General features: G+C 49.9%; 1 protein-coding gene across 1 annotated transcript in view; it reads left to right on the top strand.

The window, feature by feature from the left end:
- Positions 1–11,834, top strand: part of LOC129831704 (cGMP-dependent 3',5'-cyclic phosphodiesterase-like) — a 266,102-nt gene that overhangs the window by 87,910 nt on the left and 166,358 nt on the right. The gene's annotated exons all lie outside the window — the stretch shown is intronic.

Raw genomic sequence — 11,834 nt, 5'->3', positions numbered from 1 at the left:
CATCATCATCATCATCATCATCATAATTATTATCACCATCATCATCATCATCATACTCATCATCATCATTATTATCACCATCATCATCATAATCATCACCATCATCATTATCATCATCATCATCATCCCCACCATCATCATCATCATCATCATTATTATCATCCTCTCCAGCATCGAGGCAAGCAACACTGAACCTAGCATGAGAGCACCAGCTTTTCATGACAACTGTGTGATCACGCATAGTTGATGTGAGTAAGACCTTTAAACAGGTCAACATTCACACGGCCGCAGGGCCAGACAGATTACCAGGACACGTACCCAGAGCATATGCTGACCTTCTGGCAAGCATCTTCACTGACATTTTCAACTTCTCCCTGACCAAGTCTGTAATACCTACATGTTTTCAACCCTGTGCTCAAGAACGCCAAGGTAACCTCCCTAAATGACTACCGCCCCGGAGTACTCACATCTGTAGCCATGAAATGCTTTTAAAGGCTGGTTATATCTCACATCAACACCATCATCCCAGAAACATTGGACCCACTCCAATCCGCCCCAACAGATGATGCAATCTTTATTGCATTCCACACTGCCCTTTCCCACCTGGACATAAGGAACACCTATGTGAGAATGTTGTTCATTGACTACAGCTCAGTGGTCAACACCATATTGCCTCCAAGCTCATCACTAAGCTAAGGACCCTGGGAGTGAACACCTCCCTTTGCAACTGAATCCTGGACTTCCTGACGGGCTGCCCCCAGGTGGTTAGGGTACACAACAACACATCCGCCACATTGACCCTCAACACATGGGCCCCTCAGGGGTGCGTGCTTAGTCAACAACGTCTCCCTCAATGTGAGCAAGACAAAGGAGCTGATGGTGAATTACAGGAAAGCAGGGCCGAGCACGCCCCTATTCGCATTGACGTGGCTGTAGTGGAACGGGTTGAGAGCTTCAAATTCCTCTGTGTCCGAGCTTCCTGCAATCCAGGACCTCTGTACCAGGCTGTGTTAGAGGAAGGCCCTAAACATGGTCAGAGACTGCAGACACCTAAGTCTGTTCTCTCTGCAACCGCACGGCAATCGGTACCGGTCCACTAAGTCGGGGACCAAGACGCTTCTTAATTAACATCTTCTGCCCTCGAGCCATAAGATTACTGAACAGTTAATCAAATGACTACCTGGAATATTTACATTGACCCCTTTATTTTATTATTATGTATTAGAATGTTTTACACTGACTCTCTTACTCAGGCTCAATGTACACTCACTGGACTCTACCCACACACTGACTGGACTCTACCCACACACTGACTGGACTCTACCCACACACTCACTGGACTCTACCCACACACTCACTGGACTCTACCCACACACTGACTGGACTCTACCCACACACTGACTGGACTCTACCCACACACTGACTGGACTCTACCCACACACTGACTGGACTCTACCCACACACTGACTGGACTCTACCCACACACTGACTGGACTCTACCCACACACTGACTGGACTCTACCCACACACTGACTGGACTCTACCCACACACTGACTGGACTCTACCCACACACTCACTGGACTCTACCCACACACTGACTGGACTCTACCCACACACTGACTGGACTCTACCCACACACTGACTGGACTCTACCCACACACTGACTGGACTCTACCCACACACTGACTGGACTCTACCCACACACTGACTGGACTCTACCCACACACTGACTGGACTCTACCCACACACTGACTGGACTCTACCCACACACTCAGTGGACTCTACCCACACACTCAGTGGACTCTACCCACACACTGACTGGACTCTACCCACACACTCACTGGACTCTACCCACACACTGACTGGACTCTACCCACACACTCAGTGGACTCTACCCACACACTCAGTGGACTCTACCCACACACTCAGTGGACTCTACCCACACACTGACTGGACTCTACCCACACACTGACTGGACTCTACCCACACACTCACTGGACTCTACCCACACACTCACTGGACTCTACCCACACACTCACTGGACTCTACCCACACACTGACTGGACTCTACCCACACACTGACTGGACTCTACCCACACACTGACTGGACTCTACCCACACACTGACTGGACTCTACCCACACACTCACTGGACTCTACCCACACACTGACTGGACTCTACCCACACACTGACTGGACTCTACCCACACACTGACTGGACTCTACCCACACACTGACTGGACTCTACCCACACACTGACTGGACTCTACCCACACACTGACTGGACCTTACCCACACACTGACTGGACTCTACCCACACACTCACTGGACTCTACCCACACACTCACTGGACTCTACCCACACACTGACTGGACTCTACCCACACACTGACTGGACTCTACCCACACACTGACTGGACTCTACCCACACACTGACTGGACTCTACCCACACACTGACTGGACTCTACCCACACACTCAGTGGACTCTACCCACACACTCAGTGGACTCTACCCACACACTCAGTGGACTCTACCCACACACTCACTGGACTCTACCCACACACTGACTGGACTCTACCCACACACTGACTGGACTCTACCCACACACTCACTGGACTCTACCCACACACTGACTGGACTCTACCCACACACTGACTGGACTCTACCCACACACTCACTGGACTCTACCCACACACTGACTGGACTCTACCCACACACTGACTGGACTCTACCCACACACTAACTGGACTCTACCCACACACTGACTGGACTCTACCCACACACTGACTGGACTCTACCCACACACTGACTGGACCTTACCCACACACTGACTGGACTCTACCCACACACTGACTGGACTCTACCCACACACTGACTGGACTCTACCCACACACTGACTGGACTCTACCCACACACTGACTGGACTCTACCCACACACTGACTGGACTCTACCCACACACTGACTGGACTCTACCCACACACTGACTGGACTCTACCCACACACTGACTGGACTCTACCCACACACTGACTGGACTCTACCCACACACTGACTGGACTCTACCCACACACTGACTGGACTCTACCCACACACTGACTGGACTCTACCCACACACTGACTGGACCTTACCCACACACTGACTGGACTCTACCCACACACTCACTGGACTCTACCCACACACTCACTGGACTCTACCCACACACTGACTGGACTCTACCCACACACTGACTGGACTCTACCCACACACTGACTGGACTCTACCCACACACTGACTGGACTCTACCCACACACTGACTGGACTCTACCCACACACTCAGTGGACTCTACCCACACACTCAGTGGACTCTACCCACACACTCACTGGACTCTACCCACACACTCACTGGACTCTACCCACACACTGACTGGACTCTACCCACACACTGACTGGACTCTACCCACACACTCACTGGACTCTACCCACACACTGACTGGACTCTACCCACACACTGACTGGACTCTACCCACACACTCACTGGACTCTACCCACACACTGACTGGACTCTACCCACACACTGACTGGACTCTACCCACACACTAACTGGACTCTACCCACACACTGACTGGACTCTACCCACACACTGACTGGACTCTACCCACACACTGACTGGACCTTACCCACACACTGACTGGACTCTACCCACACACTGACTGGACTCTACCCACACACTGACTGGACTCTACCCACACACTGACTGGACTCTACCCACACACTGACTGGACTCTACCCACACACTGACTGGACTCTACCCACACACTGACTGGACTCTACCCACACACTGACTGGACTCTACCCACACACTGACTGGACTCTACCCACACACTGACTGGACCTTACCCACACACTGACTGGACTCTACCCACACACTGACTGGACTCTACCCACACACTGACTGGACTCTACCCACACACTGACTGGACTCTACCCACACGCTGACTGGACTCTACCCACACGCTGACTGGACTCTACCCACACGCTGACTGGACTCTACCCACACACTGTCTGGACTCTACCCACACACTGACTGGACTCTACCCACACACTGACTGGACTCTACCCACACACTGACTGGACCTTACCCACACACTGACTGGACTCTACCCACACACTCACTGGACTCTACCCACACACTCACTGGACTCTACCCACACACTGACTGGACTCTACCCACACACTGACTGGACTCTACCCACACACTCACTGGACTCTACCCACACACTCACTGGACTCTACCCACACACTGACTGGACTCTACCCACACACTGACTGGACTCTACCCACACACTGACTGGACTCTACCCACACACTGACTGGACTCTACCCACACACTGACTGGACTCTACCCACACACTGACTGGACTCTACCCACACACTGACTGGACTCTACCCACACACTGACTGGACCTTACCCACACACTGACTGGACTCTACCCACACACTCACTGGACTCTACCCACACACTCACTGGACTCTACCCACACACTGACTGGACTCTACCCACACACTGACTGGACTCTACCCACACACTAACTGGACTCTACCCACACACTGACTGGACTCTACCCACACACTCAGTGGACTCTACCCACACACTCAGTGGACTCTACCCACACACTCAGTGGACTCTACCCACACACTCACTGGACTCTACCCACACACTGACTGGACTCTACCCACACACTGACTGGACTCTACCCACACACTGACTGGACTCTACCCACACACTGACTGGACTCTACCCACACACTGACTGGACTCTACCCACACACTGACTGGACTCTACCCACACACTGACTGGACTCTACCCACACACTGACTGGACTCTACCCACACACTGACTGGACCTTACCCACACACTGACTGGACTCTACCCACACGCTGACTGGACTCTACCCACACGCTGACTGGACTCTACCCACACGCTGACTGGACTCTACCCACACGCTGACTGGACTCTACCCACACACTGTCTGGACTCTACCCACACACTGACTGGACTCTACCCACACACTGACTGGACTCTACCCACACACTGACTGGACCTTACCCACACACTGACTGGACTCTACCCACACACTGACTGGACTCTACCCACACACTGACTGGACTCTACCCACACACTCACTGGACTCTACCCACACACTGACTGGACTCTACCCACACACTGACTGGACTCTACCCACACACTGACTGGACTCTACCCACACACTGACTGGACTCTACCCACACACTGACTGGACTCTACCCACACACTGACTGGACTCTACCCACACACTGACTGGACTCTACCCACACACTGACTGGACTCTACCCACACACTGACTGGACTCTACCCACACACTGACTGGACTCTACCCACACACTGACTGGACCTTACCCACACACTGACTGGACTCTACCCACACACTCACTGGACTCTACCCACACACTCACTGGACTCTACCCACACACTGACTGGACTCTACCCACACACTGACTGGACTCTACCCACACACTGACTGGACTCTACCCACACACTGACTGGACTCTACCCACACACTGACTGGACTCTACCCACACACTCAGTGGACTCTACCCACACACTCAGTGGACTCTACCCACACACTCAGTGGACTCTACCCACACACTCACTGGACTCTACCCACACACTGACTGGACTCTACCCACACACTGACTGGACTCTACCCACACACTCACTGGACTCTACCCACACACTGACTGGACTCTACCCACACACTCACTGGACTCTACCCACACACTGACTGGACTCTACCCACACACTGACTGGACTCTACCCACACACTGACTGGACTCTACCCACACACTGACTGGACCTTACCCACACACTGACTGGACTCTACCCACACACTGACTGGACTCTACCCACACACTCACTGGACTCTACCCACACACTGACTGGACTCTACCCACACACTGACTGGACTCTACCCACACACTGACTGGACTCTACCCACACACTGACTGGACTCTACCCACACACTGACTGGACTCTACCCACACACTGACTGGACCTTACCCACACACTGACTGGACTCTACCCACACACTGACTGGACTCTACCCACACACTGACTGGACTCTACCCACACACTGACTGGACTCTACCCACACGCTGACTGGACTCTACCCACACACTGTCTGGACTCTACCCACACACTGACTGGACTCTACCCACACACTGACTGGACTCTACCCACACACTGACTGGACCTTACCCACACACTGACTGGACTCTACCCACACACTGACTGGACTCTACCCACACACTGACTGGACTCTACCCACACACTGACTGGACTCTACCCACACACTCACTGGACTCTACCCACACACTGACTGGACTCTAACAACACACTCACACATAGTACACTGAGACTGACACTCCAACGTATACACACACACACACACACACACACACACACACACACACACACACACACACACACACACACACACACACACACACACACACACACACACACACACACACACACACACACACACACACACACACACACACACACATTGATGCCACACACATCCATACCATCATATTCCTTCACACTCTTCACATAAGCTGCGGTTCCTCTCTATTATCTATGCACAGTCCCTTTTCCACTACCTACATGTACATATTACCTCAATTACCTTGACTAACCTGTTCCCCTGCACAATGACTCTGTACCGGTACCCCATGAATATAGCCTTGTAATTGTTATTTTATTGTGTTATTATTTTTCCATTAGTTTATTTATCTAATTTGTCTTTCTTACTTTTGTAAACTCTGCATTGTTGGTTAAGGGCACATAAGTAAGCATGTCACAGTAAGGTCTGTTGTATTCGGTGCATGTGACAAATACAATTTGATTTGACCATCACCACCACTTTCATCATCATCATCATCATCACCTTCATCAATGGAACTCTGTCATCCTGTTCTTGTTACTCTGTAACAGACTGGCCTCAATATCCCTGAGTGCTGTTTGAAATGTGTGTTTTGGAGAGCCCATCTGTCAGTGGTGTGTGTGTGTGTGTGTGTGTGTGTGTGTGTGTGTGTGTGTGTGTGTGTGTGTGTGTGTGTGTGTGTGTGTGTGTGTGTGTGTGTGTGTGTGTGTGTGTGTGTGTGTGTGTGTGTGTGTGTGTGTGTGACCCAATGAGGCAGCAAAATGCAGCAGGTTAATCCCCTGTCAGCTCCAGCAGAACAGATGTGGAGATTTATGTCAGAGAGAGAAAGAGAGAAAGAAACAGAGGCAGAGACAGAGAGAGAGAGAGAGGCATGTCTGGTACTGTCAGTTCTATATAAAAAGTCAGAAATGTGTGTGTGTGTGTGTGTGTGTTTTGTGTCTCTACTCGCTCTGTGTGTTAGCATGTGTGTTGGTGTTAATGAGCTGAGGCAGTGTGTGTGACAGGCGTGTTTCGTGGGCGCTCGTGGCGTTTATTGTTTTTCATCTCCTCAGCGACTCGTCCCTCTTCATCGTCCTCATCCTCACTCGTCTGTTACTGTCGTGTGACAGAGCACATTCTCCATCACGCATTCCTTGTTGTTTAACAGTGATGATGCGTGCGGTTTGCCGGTCGGAGGGCAGCGTTAGGCAGCGGCTGGGGAAAGAGGTAGGCACACACACACACACACACACACACACACACACACACACACACACACACACACACACACACACACACACACACACACACACACACACACACACACACACACACAAATGAGCTGCTCGGATACACCAGAGGAGCAGTGTGTATCGGTGTGTATGTGACTTGTGAATGTGTGTGTGTGAATATGTGAGTGTGTGTGTGTCTAGTTGTTATCCCCCTCATCACCATTACAGATTACTTCTGAGCCTCTGCGTGGAACAGCTGGGCTACAATAAACCCTTCTAACCTGTGCCTGTGTCTGTGTATGGGTGTCTGTGTCTGTGTGGCTGTGCCCGTGTCTGTGTCTGTGTTTGTATGTCTGTGTGTCTGTGTCTGGGTGTCTGTGTGTGTGCCCGTGTCTGTGTCTGTGTTTGTATGTCTGTGTGTCTGTGTCTGGGTGTCTGTGTGTATGTGTCTGTGTCTGTGTCTGTGTCTGTATGTCTATGTGTCTGCGTCTGTGTCTGTATGTCTATGTGTCTGCGTCTGCGTCTGCGTCTGTGTCTGTGTCAGACACACAGTGCGGCCCAGAAACATTGGCCTTAATATAATGACACAGAGGGCAGGAATACTGCTGCTTCTGGAAGAGGAAGTGAACATGGCGGTGAGGGATGGGGGGACAGAGACAGAGGGAGAAGGAGAGAGAGAGAGAGAGGGAGAGAGAGAGAGAGAGAGAGAGAGAGAGGGAAAGTGAGAGAAAGGTAGAGCGGGTAGAAAGAGACAGAAAAGTGGGCTATGTCAGCTCTCTGTGCGTGTCTTCAGCTTTTCCATTTCTTCCCCGTTTTCTACAACCCCTTGTGTTCCGTTCTCTCTGCTCTCTCCCCCCTCTTTCCATCCTCTCTCCCCCTCCTCTCCCTCTTCTCTACCCCTCCTCTCCCTCCTCTCTCACCCTTCTCTCCCTCCAATATCCCCCTCCTCTCCCTCCTCTCTCTCAACCCTCCCCCTACCCCCTCTCCCCACTCTCTCCCCTTCCTCTCCCTTTCTCTCCCCCCTCCCTCCTCCTTCTTTTCATCCTCACTCTCACCCTCTCCCCCCTCTCCCTCCTCTCTCCCCCTCCTCTCCCCTTCCTCCCCCTCCTCTCTCTCCCTCTTTCCCTCCTTTATCTTCCCCCCTCTTTCTTCCTCCTCTCTCTCCTCCCTCTCTCTCCCTAATCTCTCTCCCTCCTCTCTCCCCCTCCTTGCTCTCCCTCCTCTCTCTTCCACCTATCCCTCCTCTCTCCCCATCCTCTCGCTCTTCTTCCCATCCTCTCCCTCCTCTTTCTCCTTCTTTCTCCCTCCTCTCTCTCCCTCCTTCCTCCCCCCTCTTTCTTCCTCCTCTCTCTTCCCCCTCTCTCTCCTCTCGCTTCTCTTCCCATCCTCTACCTCCTCTTTCTCCTTCTTTCTCCCTCCTCTCTCTCCTTCCTTCCTCCCCCCCTCTTTCTTCCTCCTCTCTCTCCCCCCTCTCTCTCCCTCCTTTCTCTACCCCCCTCTTTACCTCCTCTCTCTCCCCTCTTTTCCTTCCTGCTCTCACTCTCTCCCCCCTCTCCCTCCTCTCTCCCCCTCCCCTCCTGATCCTCTTCCCCTCCATTCCCTCCTCTCTCCCCCTCCTCTCCCTCCTCTTTCTCCTTCTTTCTCCCCCTCTCTCTTCCTCTTTCCCCTCTTTTCCGCCTCACTCTCACCCTCTCCTCCCTCCTCTCTCGTCCTCTTCCCTCTCCCTCCCCCCTCTTACCTTCCTCTCTCTCTCCTCTTTCCCTTTCTCCCCTCTTTTCCTCCTCGCTCACACTCTCTCCCCCATCTCCCCATCCTCTCCCTCCTCTTCCCCTCCCTCCTCTTTCTCCTTCTTTCTCCCTCCTCTCTCTTCCTCTTTCCCCTCTTTTCCGCCTCACTCTCACCCTCTCCTCCCTCCTCTCTCGTCCTCTTCCCTCTCCCTCCGCCCTCTTACCTTCCTCTCTCTCTCCTCTCTCTTTCTCCTCTCTTTCCCTTGCGTCTCCCCATCTTTCCATCTTCTCTCTCCCTCCTCAATCTTTCCCCCACTTTCCCTACTCTCTCTCCCTCATCTCCCCCCTTTCTCCCTCCTCTCTCTCCCGCCTTTCTCTCCCTCCTCTCTCTTTTCTCTCTCCCTCCTCTCGCCCCCCTCTTTCTCCCCGCCCCTCCCGTCTCTTCCCCTCTTTCCCTCCTCTCTCCCTCCTCTCCCCCCCTCTTTCCTTTATCTATTTCCCTCCTATCTCTCCCTCCCCTCTCCCCCCTCTTTCCCTCCTTTCTCTCCCTCCTCTCGTTCCCTCCTCTCTCTTCCTCCTCTCGCTCTCATCTCTCTCCTTCCTCTCTCTCCCCGACTCTCCCCTATCTTTCCCTCCTCTCTCCCTTGTCTCTCCCCCTATGTCCCTCCTCTCTCCCCCTTATTTCACCCCTCTTTCCCTCTTCTCTCTCCTCTTTCTCTCCCCCCTCTCTCCCCTCTCTGTCTGCTGTAGGATCATTACCTGGTGGCTGTTGTGTTGGAGAGTAACTGCTTTGGACACATCTCTGTATTGCATTATTTATTTCTAATATCTCTGTCACTCTCAGTTCCTCTAGCCACTCATTATTTATCTCTAATATCTCTGTCACTCCCAGTTCCTCTAGTCACTCATTATTACCAACACACAACTACAGTTACACTACAACATGGTCATCTACAGTTATACTACAACATGGTTATCTACAGTTATATTACAGGAGACAACATGGTCATCTACAGTTATACTACAACATGGTTATCTACAGTTATACTACAGGAGACAACATGGTTATCTACAGTTATACTACAGGAGACAACATGGTTATCTACAGTTATATTACAGGAGACAACATGGTTATCTACAGTTATACTACAGGAGACAACATGGTCATCTACAGTTATACTACAACATGGTTATCTACAGTTATACTACAGGAGACAACATGGTTATCTACAGTTATACTACAGGAGACAACATGGTTATCTACAGTTATATTACAGGAGACAACATGGTTATCTACAGTTATATTACAGGAGACAACATGGTTATCTACAGTTATATTACAGGAGACAACATGGTTATCTACAGTTATATTACAGGAGACAACATGGTTATCTACAGTTATATTACAACATGGTTATCTACAGTTATATTACAGGAGACAACATGGTTATCTACAGTTATATTACAGGAGACAACATGGTTATCTACAGTTATATTACAGGAGACAACATGGTTATCTACAGTTATATTACAACATGGTTATCTACAGTTATATTACAGGAGACAACATGGTTATCTACAGTTATATTACAGGAGACAACATGGTTATCTACAGTTATACTACAACATGGTTATCTACAGTTATATTACAACATGGTTATCTACAGTTATATTACAGGAGACAGCATGGTTATCTACAGTTATATTACAACATGGTTATCTACAGTTATATTACAGGAGACAACATGGTTATCTACAGTTATATTACAGGAGACAACATGGTTATCTACAGTTATATTACAACATGGTTATCTACAGTTATACTACAGGAGACAACATGGTTATCTACAGTTATACTACAGGAGACAACATGGTTATCTACAGTTATATTACAACATGGTTATCTACAGTTATACTACAGGAGACAACATGGTTATCTACAGTTATATTACAACATGGTTATCTACAGTTATATTACAGGAGACAACATGGTTATCTACAGTTATATTACAACATGGTTATCTACAGTTATACTACAGGAGACAACATGGTTATCTACAGTTATATTACAACATGGTTATCTACAGTTATATTACAGGAGACAACATGGTTATCTACAGTTATACTACAACATGGTTATCTACAGTTATATTACAACATGGTTATCTACAGTTATATTACAGGAGACAGCATGGTTATCTACAGTTATATTACAGGAGACAGCATGGTTATCTACAGTTATATTACAACATGGTTATCTACAGTTATATTACAGGAGACAACATGGTTATCTACAGTTATATTACAGGAGACAACATGGTTATCTACAGTTATATTACAACATGGTTATCTACAGTTATACTACAGGAGACAACATGGTTATCTACAGTTATATTACAGGAGACAGCATGGTTATCTACAGTTATATTACA

This window comes from Salvelinus fontinalis, chromosome 33, assembly GCF_029448725.1.
Source record: "Salvelinus fontinalis isolate EN_2023a chromosome 33, ASM2944872v1, whole genome shotgun sequence".
Taxonomy (NCBI): Eukaryota; Metazoa; Chordata; class Actinopteri; order Salmoniformes; family Salmonidae; genus Salvelinus; species Salvelinus fontinalis.
Note: the sequence above shows the minus strand (reverse complement) of the source record. Positions and strands in the feature narration are given on the sequence as shown.